This window comes from Protopterus annectens, chromosome 10.part0 (assembly GCF_019279795.1).
Source record: "Protopterus annectens isolate FY-2018-M chromosome 10.part0, PAN1.0, whole genome shotgun sequence".
Lineage (NCBI taxonomy): Eukaryota > Metazoa > Chordata > Ceratodontiformes > Protopteridae > Protopterus > Protopterus annectens.
Window position 1 is genome coordinate 311,549,020 of NC_056744.1, and position 27,420 is coordinate 311,576,439.

The 27,420-nt window shown below is 45.6% G+C and overlaps 1 protein-coding gene across 1 annotated transcript in view; it reads left to right on the top strand.

Annotated features, from left to right (window-relative positions):
- Positions 1-27,420, top strand: part of LOC122813065 (14 kDa phosphohistidine phosphatase-like) — a 327,017-nt gene that overhangs the window by 270,055 nt on the left and 29,542 nt on the right. The gene's annotated exons all lie outside the window — the stretch shown is intronic.

Sequence of the window (27,420 nt, forward strand, 5' to 3'; positions counted from 1 at the left end):
GTAGTTTCTGCCCTATTTCTCGATCTTTCAAAAGCATTTGACACCATTTCTCACTCACTACTGCTCACCAAACTCTCTAATCTCAGACTATCCACCCCCACCCTACAGTGGTTTACCAACTACCTCGATAACAGGCAGCAATCCACCAAATGGCAGTACTTTTCCTCCCCTTTCACTCCCACTAATACCGGAGTTCCCCAGGGTTCAGTACTGGGTCCTCTCCTCTTCAGCATTTTTGTCAACAACTTTCATCAAACCCTAACCCATAGTTCTGGCATCCAATATGCAGATGACTCTACAATAATCTGCTCTGCAAAATCTCTCACCAAATTACAGCATCTCACCCAAGAAGCTTTCAACTCTACTGAGTACTGGATGTCCCAGAATCACCTTGCCCTCAACCCCAATAAAACTAAACTCCTTTTATTTACCCTCACAAAATCCAGCCCCATTGACAAATTTCTATTCACTGTTATTTCCCAAAACAACACTGTCATACAAACAGTACCTAGTACAAAACTGCTAGGTGTCACCATTGATAATCTAACTTTCAACCTTCACATCGAAAGTAACATCAAAAAGGCACATCAAAAGCTTGGTGCCCTATACAGACACAATTACTACCTCAGTCTCTCTGCTAAAAACACCTTAGCCTCATCATTTCTACTCTCAACTCTGCTATATGGTGCCCCCATCCTTACCAACCTACAATCCTCCCTAAAAAGTAAGCTTGACTCTTGCTATAACAAAATTGCAAAATTTGCTACTAATGCAAAACACTCCACCCACCACTGCTGCTCACTGCATAAACTAAACTGGTTAGAATCTCCCCATCACCTCTCTTACATACAACTAACCACAGCTCACAAGTTAATCTGCCCCTCCATCTCCTCCATACTGACCTTACACCAGCCCAATCGTCAGGTCAGATCACAAAACAAAATGCTGCTGTCCATAAATAAACCCAAACTCTCTGCTGGCCAAATGCTTTATTCCTATACTGTCTCCAAGCTATGAAATAATCTTCGTCCATCTCTCAGAACTATCAGTTATCCTGCATCCTTTAAAAAAATCCCTAAAAGTACATTTTCTCTGTCGTTGGCTATGCTCCTGTACCTCACCATTACATTAAAGCAGTGATTTCCCACTCTAGACCCACAATCACTGTCTACCTTTGTATACTGTCTACACCTTCCTGTGTTTCTCTGTCACCCGCTTCTTACTTCTAACTCCTTTCTTTTCCACCTACAATGCACCCCTTTATCTACAATTCTCAACTACTAACCATACACTGTAAAATAGCATTACTCTAGCTTTTAACACACTCGCTCTACATTCCTTCTTTCCTGACTTCTACACACTTAGCCATCACTACCATCACATTCTTCCATGTGATAGTAACTTCCTGCACTATTTCCATCTACTTATTAACCTCTTCTCTCTAACTGGCTAAGGCATTGGTTTCTAACTAAAGTAATGACATCACTGTTATATTTTTATATCTTGTATCTAATTTTTCTGTGTCAACATTGTTTTTCAATATGTTTTGTATGTAATTTGCCGTGGAGCTTTTCTCCTCGGGCCTCCACTGAAAATGGGCTCATCCTAGGCCCAGTGGACTTTCCCAATCAACAAATGCAATAAATAAATAAATTAAATAAATAAATGGTAAATTTTCATACTGTAGAACTGAATTTGATTGCTTTAATATCCCCTTAAAAAGACAGTGTGACTGTTGTAGGTTCATAGGTGATTACTTGTCTAATGGCATAAGATCCCTTGCAAGCCTAGTCAATATTACTTAGTTTATGATGCCTAGGGGCTAATGGATGGCTTAGGTTTGTGCCTACAACTCTGAGCATTTTACAGACTTCCCCTTTCCATAAGGAAACATGGGCGCTAACCCAGGAGTGAACTTTAACAATTCCCTATCCATTGATCCAAACTGTATTTGAAGAGGGCGTGAATATGAAGCCTGTCCCAGAGAAGATATGTAATCTCTAAGATGCACATCTGTCTCCAGTGTGTTTTGTTATAGTCAAAGACCAGTTTAGCAGGTGACCCCCATGCTGTTCATCATGCGAATGTCCAACAGTTCCATCAGGGATGGAATTGAATGCCTTGTAGGTTAGGCATAGATCACACCTCAGTAGTCGGTAGGAGACAGAGTGAAGGGATAGGGCTTTTCAGCCTGTCTGCATAGGATATGTTTGCACCCTGTATAGTCTTTGTGAGTAACCTCTGAGGACACTTGAGCCATTGTAAGTGCCTAGTCAAGTACACGCAAAAAGGTGCATTGTATTCTGTTGTTGGTCTGATGAGGGCCAAGTACAGTGAGACTATAACTTCCTTGGATCTGGATGTCATACATTTAGTTATAAGTTGTGCCACACAGAAGGACTTCCTCACCACTGTGGACGCATTGCAGTCAAGGTTCAGGGTACTATCCACCTGTGTACCTAGATCAACCACTGTTCTGGGTGTGCTTTTAATGTTGTAATTTGCAGGGGGTGTATGATTATACATTCTTTTGCATTTAATTGTGGCCATGACATTGGCATCAATCATTTGTCTGAGTGAGCTCGTCCTGAAGGATATCTACATCAATGGGGAATTCAGTGATTGCCCCCAACTTGTAATTGGCAAACTATCAGCCAGAGGCCTTCCACATTAGCCTTGACTTCAGTGAAGTATAATCTGTACAGGAGAGGTCCCAGCACTGAGTCCTATGGCACACCCCTAGCAGCTGGAGTCCTGCTGGATCTGGATTTGCCAACTTTAACATGTGCTCTGTCCAAGAGTCATTTGGCTACCCATTTGGTTGCATAGAGATTTATGCCTAGTTTTGAGTTTATCTATAATACCCAAGTGGAAACTTGTCATATGCCTTGGCCGGGTCAAGGTAGGCAGTATGCACCATTTTACCCTCCTCCATGGCCTTAGTGACTTTCTCAGTCTTCCAGATTTAGTACGCATGAGCTGCCCTTGACAAAGATGACTTGGGTTGGGTCCAGTGTTTGGATATTTCCTAATGTCATTGTCAGGTCCTTGATTATTCTTTAAATGGCCATGCATATAAGGCTAGCCAAGCTTATGGGTCTGTAAGTTCCCAGGTCAGTTGATGGTCCCCCTTTATGCAGACGTATTACTATTGCTATCCTCCTGTCCACCAGGGCAAAGCCAGTCTAGTGGCTGTGGTTAAATAGCTATCCTAGTGGGCCTGATAGGTCCTGTTTAAAGATATTTAAGAGGCGTCCTAGGATATCATTGGGACCAATCTAAGCCATGTTTTTAGCTTTAGAGAGCACAGTGACATCCTGTTCTTTGGTGATAACTGGTAGAGGAATGTTGGAGGGTATGTCTTCGGGGGTAACCAGAAGTGAAATTTGAGCTGAATTTATCAGCCAAGCAGATTTGCTATATCTTCTGGTTGAGTGTAGGTGATGCCATCTACAATTAATTCTGCACAGTGTTTGGAGTTGCCCTTAAGATGGTGGACATAACTGAAAAATGCCTTCTGGTTATCCTTGGCTTGGGATAATTTCCTTTTGACGACTTGACTAGTTCCTTGAATTTGCTTGTTTTGACTAATGGAGAATTGTTTGCTTTGTTGTGTACATTCTGTCCTACCTCTAGCCAGGATTTTCTTTCTTTTGTTGTACAGATTATTTATACGAGGGCTTCACTAAGGTGACTTGTTTTTGTGGCTTGACTTAGATTTATTTCAGTCTGGTGCTGCCGTGTCTATGCATTTGCTTATATGGTTGTACAGGGCCTTTGTTAAGCCTTTACATAGGATTAGGTGTTTTCTGGATTGGGGGAATTTGGAAACAAGCTATGCCGTCACTTAACAGGAGGTAAATATGCCACTTAGTAATTCCCTGTCACCCTTAAAATGGCACATTTATGATTAGTAAGTTTGTCTAATTACAAATGAAAATAAAATTTATCAAATGCCTCCTTTTGCTGTTTTTCTTCTGTGTTTGGTCTTTTTGAGAGCTTCTTTGTATATTCCTGTTTGGTTTACCATAATTTCTACAATGGCCATTTTTCCACTGCCAGAACCTTAGCTAACTAACTTCTTTGCAATGCAGTGTCACATTTAAGAGAGAACACTGCAGAGCAATTCCCATGTGTTGGGAACAAATCCTGCAGCACAGTGTCACTGGTCCGGGAACGAATCCTGCAGCACAGTGTCACTGGTTCGTGAACTAATCCTGCAGCACAGTGTCACTGGTCTGGGAACGAATCCTGCAACACAGTGTCACTGGTCTGGGAATAAATCCTGCAGCAGAGTGTCACTGGTCCCGGAATGAATCCTGCTGCACAGTGTCAATGGTCTCGGAATGAATCCTGCCGCACAGTGTCTCTGGTTCGGGAAGGAATCCTGCCGCACAGTGTCTCTGGTCCGGGAAGGAATCCTGCCGCACAGTGTCTCTGGTCCGGGAAGAAATCCTGCCGCACAGTATCTCTGGTCCGGGAAGGAATCCTGCCACACAGTATCTCTGGCCTGGGAAGGAATCCTGCAGCACAGTATCTCTGGTCCGGGAAGGAATCCTGCCGCACAGTGTCTCTGGTCCGGGAAGGAATCCTGCCGCACAGTGTCTCTGGTCCGGGAAGGAATCCTGCCGCACAGTATCTCTGGTCCGAGAAGGAATCCTGCCGCACAGTATCTCTGGCCTGGGAAGGAATCCTGCGGCACAGTATCTCTGGTCCGGGAAGGAATCCTGCGGCACATTGTCACTGGTCGGGGAAGGAATCCTGCAGCACAGTGTCACTGGTCAGGGAACAAATCCTGCCGTAAAGTGTCACTGGTCTGGGAAGGAATCCTGCCACACAGCGTCACTGGCCCGGGAAGGAATCCTTCCACACAGTGTCACTGGTCTTAGAATGAATCCTGCTGCACACTAGTTACAAGCACTGAAAACAAGTCCTACAGCATTGTGCCACCAGTCAAAGGGTGAGTCTCAAAGCATTTTGCTATTGATCTGTTATTGAACCCTGCAAGACAGATCTTTGATCTGAAGAATGAATGCTGCAGCGACTGTTATGAAATCCTTCTACCTATCACACCTAGTAGCCAAATATATTTTGTCTATATCCAAAGATAGGGTTCCCCCATATTAAGCACTGACTTAGACCTATTATGGAGTATAGCTCTCCTTTCGATATGCATCCAAACAAACACAAAAAGATTTCTGGTCTTAAGATTCTTAATGATCAAAAGAGACTGAAAGCCTTGATGTTCTTCATGTTTCACTGCTGCAGTCATTACATTTGGGTTATCTGCCTGCAGGTAGCCCTCAGCCGGCCTGAATATCAAAGTCTTGGATTCCTGCATCGGATGCCATCTCTTCTTCCATGACGTCAGGTCATCAGGGGTATAAAATATGCAGCCGACTCATTACATCAGTCTTTCTTGCCGCTCGGTGCCCAAAGCAGAAGCAGTTCGCAAGTGCTGGTCAGCCAACTCCTGAAATTTTCGATATCCTTCAAGAATGCAACTGCAGTCCTGACATATGGGTTGTCCTGCCTCAGGCAGCCCTTCGGTCGGCCAGATTCCAAAGTCTGGGTCCGGCGTCGGCCGATGTCGCTCGCTCCCCGACGTCAGCACGGCTGGAGTATAAAGGCATCAGCGACGCCATCTTCTTCAGTCTTTCTTGCCGCGTGGTGCCCGAAGCAGAAGCAGTTCGCAAGTGCCAGTCGGTCAGCTCCTGTGTTTTTCAGTTACCGAAGTCATCTAAAAGCTAAGTACCCCGTTGGGGAACATTTTTTCTTGCCTCAGCCGATGTCAGAACAAATTGAAAAAGTTAATAATTGTTTGTCTTGTGGTAAACAAATACCTCATAAGGACTTCCATTCTTACTGCATCCCTTGCCTGGGCCCAGACCACGACGTTTCGGCCTGTGCTGCCTGTGCCTGCTTTAATAAGTGCACTCTAAGGCGCCGGGCAGAGTTTGCCGAAGAATTTTTCGGAGAATCCTACGCTTACATCATGCCGTCGGAACAACCGACAGCACAAGCTACCAAAAAACGAAAGGACCGGGACCGACGTCCTCAGCCTGCGTCTTCCACTGAAGCAATGCCTAAGCCCTCCGCGAGTGCTTCGGTCCCTATGGAAGTGGTAACCCAACCACTCCAGGCCGACGACACTGCGTTAACTCTGTCTTCGGTCTCGGAGGCTACACCGGTACCGGTGATTGATTTTCCTCCAGAAACCGAAGTTCTGGAACTACCCGACACCATCCCTGTGGACAAGGTTACCCCTGCACGTGGGGCAGCCAGGCCGCCTGTATCTATGTCCATCAAGGCCTTTGCACGTGCTAAGGCCTCCAGCCAGGCCAAGGCCCATCCTAAACCTTCTTCTCAGGCCCCTTCTTCTGATAGACAGATCATGTCTCTTGTAGACAGATCATGTCTCTTGCTGCAGATCTAATCTCTCTTATCAGGGGGTCTCAGTCTCACCCAGACAGAGGTTCTCAGCCACCTGCTGACAAAAGGCCCAGAACTGAGCAGGCAGACAACCTCTCTTCAGATGAAGCCTCTGGGGATTCAGAGCATTCAGATACCCAAGAAGAATCCTTCCAGGCCTATGAGGACTCTGATGCTGAGGAATCTATTCCCTCTGCCTTCCCTCCAGAGGATTTTTCCTTTGGTGAAGTCCTTCACTCCATGAGGGAACATTTTAAGTGACAGGGTCAGAAATTTTCAGATTCTAGGAAAAGGCTACGTACCTTCCTTAAATTACCCCAGCACAGACCTTTAGCTATCCCTCCAGTTTTGGATGTCCTGGATGATGTGTACTCAGACTCCAGTGCTTCCCCTGATTCTCTCCCTCCTGCCCCTGTCAAGCCAGACAGATATTACAGGGTCCCTGACACTCACAAGCATCTCTTTAAGGCCCATTCTGTGGATTTAGAAACTATTTCACAGGGCCCCAAAGGAGTGGCTGCCTCCTCAGCCAAAAATCCTCTGCCTGCTGACAGGGAAGCAAGGTCCCTAGAGAGATGGGGTAAAAAAGTTTATACCTCTTCCACCCTTGCCATGAGGTCCCTTAACTGCCTTTTTCATACGTTTCAGTACCAGGATTTTTTGCTGGATGATTTGCAGAAAAAGCTAGCCGCTCCTGAGCCTATAGATAGAAAGGCATTATAGGATTTGGTTCATAATAGACAGCAGGTTAGCAATCATTTTCTACAGTGTGGTTATGATGCATTGGAGGCTTCATGTAGGGCAGCTATGACAGGGGCTGTTATCCGTAGACATGCTTGGTTAAAAGAACAGTCACTGCCGGATCATGTTAAAGTAAAGCTCCTGGACGCACCTCTGGATAAACAAAAGCTTTTTGGTGCTAATGCTCAGGATGTGTTGAAGTCTATTGAGGAGAAGGCAAAATCAGTACAGACGGTAAAGGATTTTCTCCAGGTTCAGCCACCCAGATTCAGCAGAAATTGGCCTTCAAAGAATTGGTCCTTTCCAGACTCTGACAAGTCTCAAAGGGGAAAGAGCAGGTGTGCACGAGGTAGAGGGCAATACCGAGGCTCCTACAGGGGCCGCCAATGGCAGCCACAAGATCAGAGAAGTGGCACAGGTAGTTCACCTGCACCACAGGGACAATCACAATGACTTACCTCTCACCCCGCCTACCAAGGCTCAAAGAGAAGCACCTCTAGGCGGAAAATTATCTCTATTCTCAAAAAACTGGCACATTATAACAAAGGACAATTGGATTCTGGACATAATAGACAGAGGTTACAGGTTCCACTTCCATACCTTACCAACGGGACAAGGCATGCCAAACCTGCCACCAAATCAAAGGGCAGAGGCGCTCATAGAAATCTCAAAGCTGTTACAAATAAAAGCAATAGAGAAGGTTCCTCCTCAGGAACAAGGCCAGGGATTTTACTCAAGGACTGTTCCTTGTTCCAAGAAAAGAAAAACAATGGAGGCCTTTACTGGACTTGTCCGTTCTAAACACTTTTGTCATTGTGCCAAAATTCATGATGCTGACGTTACAGCAACTTCTTCCCATGCTGGGCAAGGGGTCTTGGCTGGTTACTCTGGACCTCAAGGAGGCATACCTGCATGTCCCTATCAGACACAGTTGCAGAAGATACCTCAGATTTCTTGCAGGAACAGAGCACTATCAATTCTCAGCGTTGCCGTTTGGCTTATCTACTGCGCCCAGAGTATTCACGAAATGCCTGGCATCAGTAGTGGCACACTGCAGACTCCAGGGGATTCAAATATACCCTTACCTGGACGACTGCCTTATACAAGCAGACAGCAAACAAAACTTGATAAAACACTTGGATTATGTCATTCAATTGCTGCAGGCTTTGGGATACACAGTCAACATGCAAAAATCAAGACTACTGCCATCCCAAGAGATTACCTTTCTAGGAGCAAAACTGGACACACAGCTACAAATGGCTTTTCTCACAGAGGAGAAACAAGAGCATTTGACAGATTACTTCAAAAGCCTAGCAAAACTAACCCACTTGTCCGCAAGGAAGACCCTGCAGGCCCTGGGGTTCATGGCATCTTGCATTCTACTAATTCCTCTGGCAAGACTACACATGAGAAAGCTACAATGGTACCTAAAAAGCTTGTGGTCTCAGCACAGCCCCAACCTAGAAGACATAATACCACTCATACCATGCCTGCAAAGGGAATTTTTGTGGTGGGCTCAAGCAAGCCACTTAAACGAAGGCATGCCTTTCAGCAAAGCTCCAACAAGTCAAACTATTACAACAGATGCCTCGGATCATGGATGGGGGGCGCACATGGATGGCAGATGCATTCAAGGACAATGGACTCCCATGGAAATGCATCAACACATAAATCAAAAAGAGATGTTGGCAGTGATACATGCAATAGAAGCCTTCGGAAAATCTCTTCAGCAAGGTCATCTGCTAATACGGACAGACAACACCACTGTCATGTGGTACATAAACAAACAAGGGGGCACTCATTCCTACCCCCTCTGCAGATTAACAATGACTCTTTGGGAAAAGTCCCTGAAACTGAACATCTACCTGCAATCCCAGTTTGTTCCGGGCAAGGACAATGTTCTGGCAGACAGGTTGAGCAGAGATTTCTTGGATCCACATGAATGGATGCTACACCCACGCATTTTCTCACAAATAACAACTGCATGGGGGAAACCGGATATAGACCTCTTTGCATCTCATCTCAATCATCACCTGGAAAGATTTTGCACAAGGATACACCATCCTCTTGCCTGGAGAACGGATGCTCTTTCCTTCAGCTGGAATGCCCTAACAATTTATGCATTCCCTCCTCTACCTTTAATCACCAAGGTGTTACTGAAAATCAAGGCAGAACAACCAAGAGGGATCTTGGTAGCTCCAGACTGGCCAAGGCAACACTGGTATCCACTGCTACTGAGCATAATGCACACCAAACCGTGGCCCTTGCCTCAATGGCCTCTGCTTCTGACTCAACACAATTACAGGACTGTTCATCAGAACCTGCAAACCTTGAAGCTGACAGCTTGGAGGGTTCCATGACTGTGGCCCATGACTCCCTCTCCAAAAAAGTTCAGGAAATCTTGCTGGAGGCACGCAGACCTTCCACCAGAAAAACCTATTCGGCCAAATGGAAGAGATTCAGCATCTGGAATGTCAACAAGGGCCAGGATGCATCACTGATGAACATACCTCAGATTTTAGAATACTTGGCAGAAATGTTTCACAGTGGCCTCTCATACTCTTCCATCAAAATCCACGCCTCAGCTATCTCAGCACATTGCAACTGTGATCCACCTGTGTTCTCGCATCCCTTGCTAAGACAGTTTCTAAGAGGGATAAAGAATATCAAACCTCCAAGGAAACCACCAATCCCTGCATGGGACCTCAATTACGTCTTAGAAAAATTAACTCTTCCTCCTTTCGATCCAGCAGCATCTTCAAAAATGCAATTTCTCTCTTGGAAAATGGCTTTCCTGTTGGCAGTCACCTCAGCAAGAAGAGTCTCGGAGATACAGGCCCTCATGACAGTTCCTCCTTTTCTCATTTTTCATCAAGACAGAGTTTCTCTTAGGACCAATCCTTCATTCATGCCTAAGGTGATATCCAGAGTGTCTGTAATCAAGCAATTCACCTGCCAACCTTCTTTCCTAACCCTCAAAATAAAGGGGAAAAACTGTTGCATACTTTGGACATTCACAGGCAACTACGCTACTACTTGGACAGAACAAAGATCACCAGGAAGTCTGACCAACTGTTTGTAGCCTATGCTGCTGGAGCGCAAGGAAAAGCAGTTACCAAACACATTATTTCAAAATGGATTGGACACTGCATCAGATTTTGTTACTCTTTCCATGGAAAAAGTGTGCCAGCTAATATTAGACCACACTCCACCAGGGCTATGGCCACATCCACAGCTTTTCTAAGAGGAGTGGCTACAAAAGATATTCTAGAGGCTGCTACATGGAGCTCCGTGCATACATTTACCAAACACTACAACCTGCCATTGTACTCCAGATCCCGAGCAGGCTTTGCTTCGGCAGTCCTGCAGGGCCTTCTAGCTACACCATCTCTTGCTTAGGCCTACCACCCCCAGCTTGGCTATGGTATTCAACCCATATGTCAGGACTGCAGTTGCATTCTTGAAGGACATAGTACAGTTTTGTACCTACCATAAATGTAGATGTCCGATAGATATGCAACTGCAGTCAGGTTTACCCTCCCTCCTACCCCTCTGTGTTTTCCCTTGGGTCCATTTCCCCCTTATTTCCTATTAGCTGGGGATATCTGTTATGGTGTATCTGTTTATTACTGTTTTTGCATGTCTGAAACTGTTTTTTCCATTCACAAAATTTAGCCTTCCTTGGAGGGCACCTGGCATCTGGGGCAAGAAACACTGAAGAAGATGGCGTCGGCTGATGCATTTATACTCCAGCCGTGCTGACGTCGGGGAGCGAGCGACATCGGCTGACGCCGGACCCAGACTTTGGAATCTGGCCGACCGAAGGGCTGCCTGAGGCAGGACAACCCATATGTCAGGACTGCAGTTGCATATCTATCGGACATCTACATTTATGGTAGGTACAAAACTGTACTTTTTCGAGTTTCAGAACCGAAGTCTTCAAAAAAGCTAAGTACCCCGTTGGGAGCCCTTCTTCTTGCTCTTAACCGATGTCAATAAAAGTTAACAATTGTATTACCTGTGGAAAGCAAATACCTCATAAAGATTTTCATTCGTACTGCATTCCTTGCTTAGGCCCAGACCACAGCTTCTCTCGCTGTCGGTTTTGTGTCTTATTCAACACCCGACCTATTCATTGTTTGTTTATTTTTTCAGCAAATTATTTGGTACTCTGTTTAACTATCCTGAAATGGCTTCAGTAAGCCATCCGACTACCGACATTCTGAAAAACGTAAAGATAAAGACAGAGACAGACCGCATAGGTCCAAAACTGCCGACGACGCTTCTGTTAAGCTAGTCACCAGTTCGCCGGTACTCAGTGAAGTGCTTTTGCTGCCCCTGATACCCACTACTTCAGATTCGCAGGCCTGTACTGGGACCCATTCGGAGTCCGGTATGCCACGAGATGCTTCTTCGACTGTGGAACCTGCGGATGTCTCTACCTTGGATGGGTCCAGAGCCACTGGGCAGACACCTGCTTCTGAAGGTGTATTCAGGCCTACAGACTTACATTTCAAACCGATGCCATCTTCTTTTTAAAGGCCTAAAACTCGACCCACACCTAGAAAACAGATATCCAAACAGCATGGTCAGGCTCTTATCCCTAAAAAACAAATGATACGAATGGGTGAAGACCTTATTACTTTAATTAGGGGAAGCCCGCCGTCTCTCTCTCTCTCTGAGACCTAGAACTGATTTTTCTTCTGATTCTTCTGATCAGGATTCTGAAATTTCTGTGTCTCCTGATTACCAGGATGTGTCCTTATCTACCTATGAGGATTCTGATGCAGAGGATTCCATTCCCTCTGCTTCCCCTCCAGAAGATTTTTCTTTTGGTGAAACCTTGCACACTCTTAGGGAGCATTTCTGCTGGGAAAGCCAGGATTACTCTGACTCTAAAAAGAGGCTTAGGGAATTCTTACTCCTCCCTCAACACAAGCCTTTATCTATCCCCCCCCCCCCCGTCCTGGACATTGTAGATTATGCCTTCTTGGAATCTAGCCTGGCCCCAATCACTTTACCTCCAGCTCTCAGGAAACCTGACAGGTATTAGAGAGTATCTGACTCTCACAAGTTCCTCTTCAAGAATCCTGCTCAGGACCCAGAGACCATTTCCCAAGGGCCTAAAAGCATTAAGGCTACAACTGCCAAAACCCTACCCCCCCCTATTAGAGATTCCAGAGCCGTGGACAGATGGGATAAGAAGGTAGCCATTAGGGCGTTAAACTGCCAGGTTCATATGCTAATGTATCAGCAGTATATTATGGGAATAGTTAAACAGAAAATTATGTTGATTCCTGACTGTGCTAAAAATAAAGAATTACAGGATTTAATGCATTCTGCTGAACAAGTTGGTAAACTAACTTTGCAATGTGGTTTTTGACTCTTCAGAAGCATCTTGCAGGGCTGCTGCCACTGGGTCTGTACTTAGAAGGCATGCTTGGCTTAAGGAGCAAAATGTGCTAGATCATGTTAAAGCTAAATTACTGGATGCTCCCTTAAACCAAGACTGCCTCTTTGGCAACAAAACAGAAAAAGTCCTTAAAAGGATGGAGGAAAAAGGTAAATCTACGCAAACTGTTAAAAATTTCCTGAAAGTACAGCCTCCCAGATTTAGTAGGCATTGGCCTTCTAAGAATTGGTCCTTTCCTGTTTCTTCCAGGCCTTCTCAGTCCAAACCCAGGATCAGCAGACCACCTAGGCTACAGTCTCAAGGTACTCACAGCCCTAAGCAGTGGGGGGGCTCCCACTTCCAAAGCTGGAAGTAGTAAGACACCCCCCCCCATGGAAAAATGTCACAGTGACCTAACCTTAAACCTTCCAAGCCCTGCCCAACTGCATGCTCCCTTAGGGTGAAAGATCGCCCTGCATACAAAAAATCTGGGAACTCATTACCCAGGACAAATGGGTTTTAAATATAGTTTTCCAAGGATACAGATTCCACTTCCACACCTTATCAACCCCAAACAGATGGCCGGACCTACCCCGAAATCAGTGGGCAGAGGCTCAACAGCAGGTTCTCTCTCTAAGTATCAGGGCTATTCAGCTTGTCCCAGCAGAAGAAAGGGGACAAGGTTTTTACTCAAGACTTTTCCTGGTACCCAGAAAAGACAGCTCCTGATGTCCTATCCTGGACCTCTCTATTCTAAACACCTTTTTGGCAATCCCAAAATTCAAAATGCTAACACTTCAACAGCTGCTTCCTATGCCAGGCAAAGATGTCTGGTTGGCAACTTTAGACTTGGAAGCTGACCTGCACATTCCAATAAGGGAATCAGGGCAGGCTCCATGCACTATCAGTTCTCTGCACTTTGGCTTATCTACTGCGCCCAGGGTGTTCACAAAGTGTCTAGCTCCAGCCATTGCATTTTGCAGGCAAAGAAATATTTAAATATACCCATACCTGGACGATTGTCTAATTCAGGCAGAAAGCCAGGACATGCTACTAAAACATCTGGCATTTGTAAAGAATCTTCTAACCTTGCTGGGGTACACTATAAATGAAAATTGCTGACCAACAGTGGTCCCTCTCCATAAAGGTGGTGCTTCAACAGATCCTGGAAACTATCGCCCCATAAGCCTGACTAGCTTGGTCTGCAAAGCTATGGAAAGGATCATCATGGACCTCATAAATAAAGATATTGGGGACCTACAGACACTGGATCCTAACCAGTTCGGCTTTGTTAAGGGCAGATCCTGCCTCTTAAACCTGGTTGATTTCTTTGAAACAGTCACCAAGGCCATTGACGAGGGGGAAGGTGGTCCACACAGCATACCTGGACCTCGCAAAATACAATACCCCACTCGGGCATTATAGATAAGCTCACCAGCTTAAATATAAACCCCTATGTCACTAGATGGATTGCAAACTGGCTCAAGGACAGAACCCACATGGTTAGAATTGCTGGAGCCATGTCAGACTCCAAACCAGTTACAAGTGGTGTCCCACAAGGCTCAGTCCTGGGACCTCTCTTGTTCGGTATATATTTCTCGGAGGTACAGGCCAACACGGAAGGACTGTGGCTGACCAAGTTCACAGATGACTGCAAACTGGGCACCATAATCGACTCTCCAGCTGACACAAGCATCCTCCAAAAGGGCCTCATAGAAACAGACAACTGGTGCCAGAGCCATGGCCTCAAGCTAAATGCCAAAAGTGTATAGTCATCCCTTTGGCAAAACAAAGTGCTCACAAATTACCACATAGGTGGTAATCCATTAAGTACAGAAGAAGTAATTAGGGACCTGGGGACCCAAGTTGATAGCAATCTCTCATTTGACAACCATGTGGCCAAAGTGGTTAGAAAAACATTTTATATAGCCCACCTAATCATGAAGGGATTCACATCTAGATCAGGGGAGGTCATCGTGCCTCTTTACTCATCCCTCATCAGGCCCATAATTGAGTACAATGCCCCTTTTGGGATGTACCTTACCAGACACCTGCAGCAATTGGAAAGACCCCAAAAGTACCTCACCAAGAAGATCAAAGGGCTCAAACAGATGCCATATGCTGCCCGGTTAAAGAAACTCCAGCTCTACTCAGTGGCATACCACCTGTTCAGAGGCGATCTGTGCCTGACGTATAAAGCCATGTCCAACCCAGAATTAATGGACATGCTGCACCTCAGAAAATCCAAATCCCATCGAGCTACGCACTCGAGAGACTTGAACCTCAACACTGAAATAAATAGGACCTGCTGGAGGGACAGATTCATAACCCAGAGGCTCCCTTCACTCTGGAATAAAATCCCAGTCCAGGTTAGGCAGAGTCCCTCATTTCCTCTCTTCAAGAGGAATCTTGATGAGTGGATGGGAGATCGTAGGTTTACCCCGGGTATCACTTCTGTGTCACTGTTAGACAGAGGCACAGTATACTAACCTCAAAAAAGGGCATAGCAAAATAAATTTAAAATGGGTGGCGAAAGCCAAACACATTCTGGCTAGGCTTATAAATGCCCTAGGGCAGATAGCCTAGTATGAACCTATGAAAAGAAATCTCCTCTAGTACCCTTCCAACAAATTGTATTCCTGGGAGCAAGCTTGAACACAACTTCCCAGATGGCTTACCTCACGCCAGAGAAACAAGTTTATTTGACAGCCTACTTCAAACTACTGGCCACAAAGACCCAGCTGACTGCAAGGAAAATTCTGCAACCCCTGGGGTTCATGGCCTCTTGCATTCTACTAATTCATATGCAAGACTGCATATGAGGAAACTACAATGGTGTCTAAAAAGCCTGTGGTGTCAACATTCTCAGGACCTGGAATTTTTTTTTAAAATTTATTTAACATTTGTTGACTGGGAAATTCCGACTTGGAACGAAGCCAATTTTCAGCGGAGGCCCAGGGAGAAAGGCTCCAGATGCATGTCTTTGTAGCAATCAATCAATGATTCCTATCATTCCTTGTATAAAGACAGAGTTCCTTTGGTGGGCAGAGGTCTGCTGCCACAACAAGGGACTCCCATTCACTCTACCCCCTGCCGCCCAAAGCCCTAGCAGACTGTGCATGGTGGGCTCACTTGGCAGGGCAGTGCATTCATGGCAAATGGAACCCGAGACAGATGCACCTGCATATCAACCAAAAAGAAATGTTAGCTGTACAGAATTCCTTGACAGCTTTCAAGGACTACATTCTTCCAGGACAATTATTGGTAAAAGACAGACACCACAGTTATGTGGTACATAAACAAGCAGGGGGAAACCCACTCATACCCTCTCTGCAGACTAGCCATGGCTCTGTGGAACACAGCCTTGAGCTACCAAGTGCAGCTACAAGCTCAATTCCTGCCAGGCAAGCTAAATTCACTGGCAGACCTAAGCAAAAATCTCATGGACCCACACGAGTGGAAACTGGAACCAAAGATATTCAGCCTCTTGAGAATCAAATGGGGGAATCCAGAGACAGACCTGTTTGCTTCCCCTCAGAGATACCAGTTGGACAAATTCTGCACAAGGACTTCCCACAGTCAAGCTTGGAAAGTGTATGCCCTGTCCTTTACTTGGGAAAGCCTTTCAGTTTATGCCTTTCCCCCTCTTCCTCTCCTTTCGAGGGTTCTGCTGAAAATCAAACGGGACAAGCCAAGGACAATATTGATTGTACCAGACTGACCACGCCAGCACTGGTACTCCCTCTTGTGCAGTGTGTCACTGCTGGAACCATGGCACCTGCCTCAGACCCCTTCCCTGCTGTCCTAGCAGGAGGACCAGATTCTGCACCCTCAGCTTCAAACCCTGAACCTTGCAGCCTGGCTAATTCCTTGAGCTCTCCAATAGCATCCCTCAGTAAGCAGGTGCTAGATGTTATTCTGGAGGCAAGGAGGCCTAGTACTAGAAAATCCTATGCTGAAAAGTGGAAAAGATACTGTTCCTGGAGCCAGACTCTGGAGATGGGCACAATAGTGCCCAGCTTATCGCATATTCTTCAGTACTTAACAGAGATGCTCCCCAAGGGCCTTTCCTTCTCGTCAATCAAAATTCATGCCTCTGCCATTTCAGCACATTATAATACTGAACCACCCCTCTTCTCTCACCCCCTGCTAAAGCAATTCCTCAGAGTGGCCACAAACTTAAGACCACCCAGGAGAGCCCCAACTCCAGCCTGGGACCTTCCTTTTGTATTAGAAAGGCTCACTCTACCTCCTTTTGAGCCAGCTGCAACTGCAGAGTTGAAATTCTTTTCTTGGAAAACAGCCTTCCTTCTAGCCATCACTTCAGCAAGAAGAGTGTCTGAATTACAGGCCCTCATGGCAGTGGAGCCCTTCATCATCTTCATGCAGACAGGGTATCCCTCAGGACCAATTCTTCCTTTATGCCCAAGGTGGTGTCTAGTGTGGCCCTTAATCAGTCCATTCATTTGCCTACTTTTTTCCCCGAATCCACAAAACAAAGGAGAACGAATACTGCACTCTTTGGACATGCACAGACAACTTTGATTTTATTTGAACAGGACTAAGCCTCTCAGAAAATCTGAACAGCTGCTAGTTGGTTTTGCTGCAAGGGCAGAGGGGAAGGCCATTTCAAAGCAAAGCATTTCTAAGTGAATAGCCCATTGCATTAATTTCTGCTATAAGCACCATGGAAAACCTACCCCACAAGGGATAAGATCACATTCCACCAGGGCTGCATCTACCTCTGCAGCCTTTCTCAGAGGTGTCCCTACCAGGGACATCCTAGAAGCTGCTACCTGGAGCTCTGTACATCCCTTCACCAAGCAATACCACATGCCTATTTTTTCTAAATCCAGAGCTGGTTTTGCCACTGCAGTCTTGCAGGGCTTAATAGCTGGTCCTAATGCTCTCTAACTTCCTCCTCCCACCTGCCGTAGCTTTGGGAATCAACCCAAATGTAATGACTGCATCAGTGAAACACGAAGAACATAGTGCAGTTGTGTACACTTAACCATAAATGTAGATGTTCGAGTGTATTCACTGTTGCAGTCCTGGTTACCCTCTCTCCAGCCCCCTGACTTCTCTTGGCCTATACTTTTTTTCTTGTTTAGTGTATTTCAGCTTTCTGGTGTATTTGCTTTTTTGTTGCAGGTGTAACCTTACATACAATTGCTTCCCATTATGGGGCCACCTGACATCTGGGGCAAGAATGGCGTCGGCTGCATGTTTTATACCCCTGACGACCTGACGTCATGGAAGAAGAGACAACATCTGATGCAGGAATCCAAGACTTTGATATTCAGGCCGGCTGAGGGCTAACTACAGGCAGATAACCCAAATGTAATCACTGCAACAGTGAATACACTCTTAACATCTACATTTATGGTAAGTGTACACAACTGTACTTTTCTGTACTATGCCTTACAGGTTCTTGAGGGGTGACCTGCGCCTTGCTTATTGCACCATTAGAGATCCGGTGCTTCTTGACCTCCTATGTCTCTTAAGTCGAACAGCTCAGCCAATACTAGAACCTTCAGCAGCAGATAAATGGCACACAATGAAAAGCGACAGAGATAGACGTCATCCAACACCTTCCCTTTCACTGGAATAAACTTCCTCGGTAGGTTAACCATGTGATTCTGTTTTCCTTCAAACTAAATCTGAACAGCTGTTTGGTTTTTCACAAGTGTATCCTGGGGCTAACTGGACTCTTTCTTCTTGAGAAAAAAGGTAAAAAAGGTGTTTATTAGACTACTATATCCTAAACTCCTACAACTTACATGAATCCTGTCATAAGGAAGTAACCTGTGCTTTTGATCTGTTAACGTATTACTGTAGTTGGAAGGCATTTATGTGGTCCATCAAACTGTCAGGTGCAATCTGTTAAAGCATTAAAGCCTCACTGTGTGCATTTTTTTCTGTTGGTCTATCAGTCCTTTTGTTTTGTAGTGCCTTTGATTCTACACCAATGTTTGCACTATATTGTCAGGTTTCTCATTCTGATCAACACGATATTTGCCATTTTTGGAATACTAGCAACTGTAGAGTAGATGGGCTGGTTAATGCAGCTTTTTATTTTATTTATTTTTTGTTGTCTGTTTAGTCCCACTAGGCCAGTAGACTTTTCAGTGGAGACCTGAGGCAGTAGGGGAAATGTGACCAGGGCATCCGGGGAAGTTTCCCTGCTCTTCTCAGGAGGTTCTGTGGAGCTTTTACTTCCACGTGAGTGACCACTAAGTGAAGCTGATGGGACCTCAGTTTAGCATCTCATCCAAAGTGCTTCTCTAGCGCTTCTCTAAGAAGTCTTTGGGATGTCCATGCATCATACTTTTTTTTTTTTTTTTTTTGTTAATAACAGGTTTATGTGATCAACACTTAAACCACTTCAAAGAGTAAATAAAATGAAAACACACAATGCTAGAAGCTGTAACTTTTCCACATAAACAGTTACATACATCAGCCAGTTCCACAGATAAATGTACACCCAAGATATAAAGGCTGCTAAATAAGGAGACCCAAGTTGACAGATTACACCTTAAGGTTATAAGGGGGCACTTAGTGTTGCCCTTCTGCTAATGTTGCCTGTAGTGTAGTGTTTGTACCATCCTGTATTGCTGGACTACTGATGATGTAATAAGCACTACATTAATGGCTCACTTAGCCAATCCAGTGAGATGCAAACAATATCTTGCCTAATTTCCTGATGTGTCTGGGGCTGCAAGTCTGACTTGAGGGATATTATTAGGTTGTTCAAAGTGTCTAAAGAGAGGGTATAAGGGCTTCTCACTTGTAGTTCACTGTTTAGAAGGTGTTAGCACACCCACTGGATACATTAAATTAGTGTACAAGTTGTACAGAAGTGTGAAAGTAAGAGCATGTGGCCACCCCCACATCCTGGATTAAAAGTAGGAGAGAACATCTGGGATATAATAAAACAGGTACCCTCTTGGGGTCTTTATTAGATCACCAAATGATTAAAGCAAACGGTGATTAATTGACCCTATGTAAGCGAAAGCTTACAATTTTGAACTGTCAGAACAGCAATTTTTTTTTTCCTAGGGAAAAAAAGCCGCTGTTCCAACAACAACAAAAAAATAAATAAAAAACTTTAAACATTACATTAAGTGGGGGGCTTCGACCTTCCCAATCCCCCCCCCCCCCACATACACACACTTAAATATACCAACTCCGAGACTGCACTACAGTGCTGAAAATAGCAAAGTAATGAAGAGGCCAAGCGAATTCTTTCGCAGGGAAAGAATTTGCTTAAAAGCCGCTTCGATATTTTGCCATTTCAGGCTTTTGAGTTCGACCAAGATGCATTCGAAAGAATGCGTCTTCGGTCTTCTAATGGGGAACCCTCTCTTGCACCTAAGATGTTAGTGTTTCAGTCCCCCTACACACACACACACACACACACACACACACACACACACACACACACACACACACTCATGCCTGAGTGGGAATGGATGAACAGCAGGGCAGTGGATGGGTTCTGAGGAACCTGATCAGAGAGGTAGAAACTGTGAAGGTTGTAACATGAAACACTTAACGGGAAGTTTTCAGCAGTTGTTTGTTTGTACCTGCCTTCTGATTTTACTCTGCTACATGTAAGCATTTAAACCAGAACTAGATTTTATGTATTTTTTAATCTTTTCATCAGCCTTTAGTTGGAATGCAGGCCTTTAAACACATTAATAGAACTACAGATATTCTCTTACATATGCATCACCTTGTCATACAATAGGAAGCATATAGATGCCATTGCACATCATTTAGAGAATGGATGTGGTTCAAGTCCCACAATTTTAAGTGAAGGTGTCCCTGTTAAGTAGTAAGCCAGGGCACATATGCGTGCATCACACCGTGTGCCATTTACTGCTCACTATTCATATCCTGCGTAAGTACACTCTTACAGCTTTAGAATTGTTTACAGCATGTGTACCTGTGCTCCCAGATGATGCATCATCCTGCATCCCATGCTGTCCTTGCAGAACATGTAATGTCCATCTGTTCCCATGTTGCAGTATTCATAACAGGAGGGAGATCCCGAACATCTGGCCAATATACCAAAGGCTTAAGCTACTGCAAGGTGCATGCGATGTTACACATAGATCAGCCAACGTCTGCCATAAAAGTGACGTCTGCAGTTACCATTCTCAGAACTTCTATGCTCCCAGTCCGAACAACAGCTTCCTCCATTCCTCTGGTCATCAACATTTTTGTACTACTCGGATAAGTGCCCCGTGTCATGTTTTTTAGAGGTTAATGTCTTCCAAGAAGGGCAAGTGCCACTGTGGAAAACAGATTCCACACAAAGACAACCATGACCAGTATCTTTTCTTTCTGGGTTCCAGTCACGATTACAAGGCCTTTGCCATCTGTCAGGCATTCGTCCCTAAAACTCTGCATAGTCATCTGTTTGCCCTTAATACTTATCTTGAAAACCAGAGACTAAAGTGAGTAGCGCTAGGCATGGAAGGTACTCCACGTCAGTTGGGTGAGCCCCTGAAGAAAAAGGCAAAAAAGATAAGACTTGAATCTGGAGCAACAGCTGAGATCAAGAACATCCCTCTCGAAGCCGATGAAGGCCCGGAGTTGCATACGGTGTCTGGTCCTCCGGTGGGTACTGATTTAGAAGCCACTAGAGAGGGTTCCTTCAGCATGTCACAGAGGTATCACAGATGTCTGTTATGGACAGTAAGGGGGAACCACGGCTTGTTCCTAACATTTCTCATAGTACCTCTCCTGCCCCTGCCACTGAGATTTTGCCAACACTGAGTCCAAAGCCTAGTCCTATGTCAGCCCTTCCAACCCAGCCTAGGGTAGGCCTTCCTGTCAAGAGGAAATTGAAACAGAAACACGTCTCCCATTTAGGAGCCTTCCCCAGACTGGCAGGATTTTTTCCCCAAGGGATTTTGAATGCCTTTCTGGCACTTAGGCCTTCTACTTTGAAACCACCTATTCCAGCGCCTCTTGTGTCCTCTCCACCTGGGAGTACATCTGCTGGAACAAGAGGGCTCTGAGGAAGATGAATCTTCTTCAGATAAGTCCCTGGCCTATTACACCCAAATACTCTCCTCTGGGTTATGCCTGTCCTGAAGTTGATTCCAGTGGTGGAAATTCTCCTGAAGAGGATATTACATTTGGCAAAACTATCTCCAGAATGAGGGAATTTTTCAAGTGGGAAAGCTCCCATGTTTCCGAATCACAAAAGAGGTACTATGACCTCTTACAAATAGATTCTCCTGCTCCTTCAGGCATTCTACTTGTTTTGCTAGCTTTCCAAGATGCCGCTCTTGCAGTAACAAAGAACCCTGACACAACCTCCTACTTCTAAAAGGCCAGACAGGTTCTATAAAGTCTCTGAAGACCGTAGTTACTTGTACAAATGTCCTCTTGTAGGCCCAGCTGTGATTTCTCTTTTTGCTGATTAAAATTCTAAATTTCTGCCCTCCAGTCAGGACAGTAAAATGATGGAGAGAATTGGAAAAAAGCTGTAGATGTCATCTTTATCTTTTAGAGCCATTAATAGTCAAACATACATTAAGTAGGGTCTGGCCCTACTTTCACAGGCCTCTGAATTGCTGACAGAATTCCCAGACTTTGCCACAGAATCCCAGCTCTCTTCCCTTTTGGCAGTTTGCTCCCAGATTACCAGGCACTCCATTAAGTGCAGTTACGATGTAGTGGAGGTGTCTGCAAGATCAGCAGTGTCTGGTTCTGTCCTCAGGAGATATTCCTGGCTAAGATTGCCCAGGCACTCCATTAAGTGCAGTTATGATGTAGTGGAGGTGTCTGCAAGATCAGCAGCGTCTGGTTCTGTCCTCAGGAGATATTCCTGGCTAAGATTGCAACTTTTGCATGAGGATTTCAAGGCAAAACTTATAGATGCACCTCTAGACAACAACTCCCTATTTGGTTCTAATGCTTCAGCCCTGTTCAAATCCCTTCAAGAGAAAAGAAAAGAACTTCAGGAACTTAAACATATTTTTATTTCCCCAGTTCCTAAGTACCATGGGAACTACAGTTCTAGGCCTAGTTTTGTTAGGAAGAAGGCCTTTGCACCTTCCCAACAACATAAGGGCACACACCGGCAAACGCCTCCTAGGTCTCAGCCTTCCTCTGCTCAAAAGGGCCCCTTTCCAGACAAGCCAGGTCGTCTGTGACTACCTGGCAACCTTCTCAGAAATCCCACTTTGCTAGCAACTGTCTCATTTCCTTTCAAAATGGACAAGCATTGCCACAGACAAATGGGTCTTGTCTGTTGTCCAGGGAGATTACTACATGTCTTGAAAAACCATTCCTCCCTTCATGGGGATCCCACAACCCCCAAAGGACCAGATCAGCCTTTTCTCTCAGGTCATTCAAGACTTAAACACAAGGAATCATACAGGAGGTTCCCTCCTAGGAAAGAAGGAAAAGGCTTCTATTCCAGGATGTTTTTAGTCACCAGGAAAGATGGTCCTTGAAGACCAATCTTAGACTTGCCCCAACTCGGTCTGTTCCTTCAGGTCCTCCCTTCAGGATGATAACCTTGCACACACTGTTCCCACTGTTCCCACTTCAAGCTTACTTGGTTTCCTTAGACATAAAGGATGCCTGCCTCCACATCCCCATCCACCCTCTAACTTGGTTTCCTTAGACATAAAGGATGCCTGCCTCCACATCCCCATCCACCCTCTATTCAGGAAATTGTTACATTTCTCTGTTGCTTCCTGTCATTTTCAGTTCTGTGCTTTGCCCTTTGCACTTTCTAAGGCTCTTCACAAAGTGTTTGACTCCTATCATTGCCCTTTGCAGACTCCAGGGAATTCTCATCTACCCTTACCTGGACAACCTGCTCATTCAAGCAGAGCATCCAGACATCTTGCAACAGAACCTTCAAGCCGCCATATCTTTGATCCTCTGTCTGGCATTCACCATCAATTACTGCAAGTCTTCCCTTTCTCCTTCTCAGGACCAGGTTTATCTAGGTTGCAGGATATGGACAGACCTTATGATGGCATTCCTGCCTTTGCAAAAGGCGCATTCACTGCAGGCTTACTTCCAACAGTTGCTTCCTCTGTCCTCTCTGAGAGGGAATTCCTCAGGATGCTAGCGTTCATGGCTTTGGTTATACCAATGCTGCCCCTAGCCAGACTCCACATGCAAAAGTTCCAGTGGTACCTGAAAACACTCTGGTCCCAACATGCTTACCTACTACAATTTGTCCTTCCACGTTTTCCCAGCCTAAAGAATGAATTTCCTTGGTGGATTCATTAAATTTCTCAGAATCCAGGACTCCTCCTTCCTTCAGCCACTTCCTCCAATTCAAGAAATGCATACAAAAAGCACTACCCAGTGATAAACCACACGGATAAACCAGCAAAAATAGAACAAATCCCAAAAGTATCCGTGTTGGAGCAAGACAAATACAGGCAACTCACGAAAGTCTCTCCGAGCTTCTTCCACACGTTTTTATTAAACAGATATAAGCGCTTTCACGGTGTAAAACATTGCTTCTTCAGACACGAAGCAAACTGCCATCTATATACAAAACTAAATATATAGTTGGCAGTTTAGCTGCTACAATTTGTGTCTGAAGAAGCAATGTTTTACACTGTGAAAGTGCTTACATCTGTTTAATAAAGACGTGTGGAAGAAGCGTGGAGAGACTTTTGTGAGTTGCCTGTATTTGTCTTGTTCCAGCATGGATACTTGTGGCATTTGTTCCAATTCAAGAAATGTTCACAGATGCTTCAGATCTGGGGTGGGGAGCAATTCTGGTGAACCTACAGGTCCAAGGCCTGTGACTTTCTTCATAAGAAAGCGACACATCAAAGAGAAGAGGGCTCTGATCCTGGCCCTTCAAGCCTTGAGGGCTCTGATCCTGGCCCTTCAAGCCTTGAGGGCTCTGATCCTGGCCCTTCAAGCCTTGAGGGCTCTGATCCTGGCCCTTCAAGCCGTGAGGGCTCTGATCCTGGCCCTTCAAGCCGTGAGGGCTCTGATCCTGGCCCTTCAAGCCGTGAGGGCTCTGATCCTGGCCCTTCAAGCCGTGAGGGCTCTGATCCTGGCCCTTCAAGCCTTGAGGGCTCTGATCCTGACCCTTCAAGCCTTGAGGTCTTCTCTTCTACCAGGCCCTTTGAAGCTGTTCATAGACAACACCACAGTTCTCTGGTTTGTGAACAAGCAGTGGGGGGAATAAAGCCTTGCCTACACTGCAGATTACCAATCCAAGCATGGGCGATTGCTTTTCAAGCAGAGGTGATTCTGACAGCTGTTTATATTCCCTCAGCTCAAAATGTTTAAACACACTGATCAGATCATGATACAAGCCCACAAATGGATGATCCACAGGTATGTGTTTCTGAACATTCTTAACCAGTGGGGTACACCAAGTAGATCTCTTTGCCTCGCCTATGAACAGGCAATTTCCATAGTTCTGTGCCCGAGTCCCACACCCTCTGGTTTGAAAGGTGGATGCCCTATTATTCTCATGGAAGGGGATGATGTCCTTCAAGGATGCATCTGCAGTCATCACATATGGGTTGTCCTGCCTCAGGCAGCCCTTCGATCGGCCGGATTCCAAAGTCTGGGTCCGGCGTCGGCTGATGTCACCCTTTCCCCGACGTCAGAGCGCCTGGGGTATAAAAGCGTCAGCCGACGCCATCTCTCAGTCTTTTTTGCAGCGTGGTGCCCGAAGCAGAAGCAGTTCGCAAGTGCCGGTCGGCCAGCTCCTGTAATTCAGCTACCGAAGACTTCAAAAAGCTAAGTACCCCATTAGGGACTCTTTCTTGCCTCAGCCGATGTCAGATAAAATTAATAATTGCTTAACTTGTGGGAAACAAATACCTCATAAGGATTTCCACTCTTACTGCCTCCCCTGCCTCGGCCCAGAGTGCGACGTCTCGGCCTGTTCAGCCTGTGCTTCCTTCAACCGACGCACTCTTAGACATCGGTCGGAGTTTGCAGAGGAATTTTTTGGGGCTAGTTTTGCTTACAATATGCCATCGGAGACTCCGACTTCACATTTAACAAAGAAATGGAAGGACAAGGACCGACACACGTGGGCCGCGGTTTCGGCTGAAACCACGGCCAGGCCTACCACGAGTGTCTCTGTCTCGGCTGAAACAGAGTCCTTGGTACTTCCAACCCCCGAAACCACTCAACCGACAACCTCGGCCCCGGAGGCCCCTATGGAGTCGGTTATTGAATTACCATCAGAAACTGGTGTCCTGGAACCTTCCGACACCATTCCTCTAGACAAAACTACACCAGCACGTGGTGCAGCCAGGCCTCCTACATCCATGTCCATAAAGGCATTCTCTAGGGCTAAAGCTGCTAAACATTCAAAAGCTTTGCCTCCCAGGATTATACCTCAGGGACCCTCCACAGGTTCACAGATCCTAAGTTTAGCAGAGGACCTTATTTCCTTAATTAGGGGCTCACAGCCTCATCCGGACAGGGGCTCTCAACCTCCTCCAGATAAAAGGCCCAGGGTTGAGCCCTCTGATCCCCACTCCTCAGATGAGGCCTCTGATGGCTGTACTCTCTCGGACTACCAGGAGGAGGCTTTTTCGGCCTACGAGGATTCTGATGCAGAGGAATCTATCCCCTCGGCCTCCCCTCCTGAAGAGCTGTCCTTCGGGGAGACACTTCACACTATGAGAGAGCATTTCCAATGGCAGGGCCAGGAATTCTCTGATTCCAGGAAGAGATTAAGGACCTTCTTGCATTTGCCTCAGCATAGACCTTTGGCTATTCCTCCTATTTTGAATGTCATTGATGATGTGTACTCTGAATCTAGCACAGCCCCTGACACTCTTCCTCCAGCTCCCGTCAAAACCGATAGGTACTACAGGGTCCTGGACTCGCACTTTTTCCTTTACAAGGCCCACTCTGCTGATCCAGAAACTATTTCCCAGGGCCCTAAAGGGGTTGCAGCTGCCACTACTAAAAACCCACTACCCTCTGAAAGGGAGTCCAGGGCCTTAGAGAGATGGGGTAAAAAAGTGTATACTTCTGCTACTCCTTCTATGAGGGCTTTAAATTGTCAATTTCATATGATACAGTACCAAGAGTATTTGGTAGATGAATTGCATAAAAAACTGTCTTCACCTGAACCCCTAGATCGTAAATCACTTCAGGATCTGGTACATAACTCCCAACAGGTTAGCAACCATTTCTTGCAGTGTGGTTATGATGCATTGGAAGCTTCATGTAGGTCAGCTATGACAGGTGCAGTCATACGTAGGCATGCTTGGCTGAAGGAACAATCTCTGCCAGACCATGTTAAAGCAAAGCTTCTGGATGCTCCACTGGAAAAGCAAAAGTTATTGGCTCCACTGCTCAGGAGGTCTTAAAGAAATTTGAAGAAAAGGCAAAATCTGTACAAACAGTCAAAGATTTTCTCCAAGTCCAACCACCAAGATTCAGCAGAAATTGGCCTTCCAAGAATTGGTCCTTTCCAGACACAGAGAGATTTCAGAGAGGCAAGAACAGGCATGCCAGAGGTAGAGGGCAAGCTAGAGGCTCCTACAGAGGACGTCAATGGCAGCCTCCTAACCAAAGAGGTAGTGCAGGACCTACAACTGCTGCACAAGGACAGACTCAATGACTTTACTTTGACACCACCAACCAGGGCTCAATTGGAAGCACCTTTGGGCGGAAAGCTTTCTTTATTCTCAGAAAATTGGCACAGTATTACAAGGGACAAATGGACACTACAAATAATAGACAAAGGATACAGGTTCCATTTTCACACATTACCAAAAAGAAAAGGCATGCCAGACCTGCCACCGAATCAAAGGGCAGAGGCTTTGAAACAAATCTCCAACTTAATGCAAATGAAAGCTATAGAAAAGGTTCCT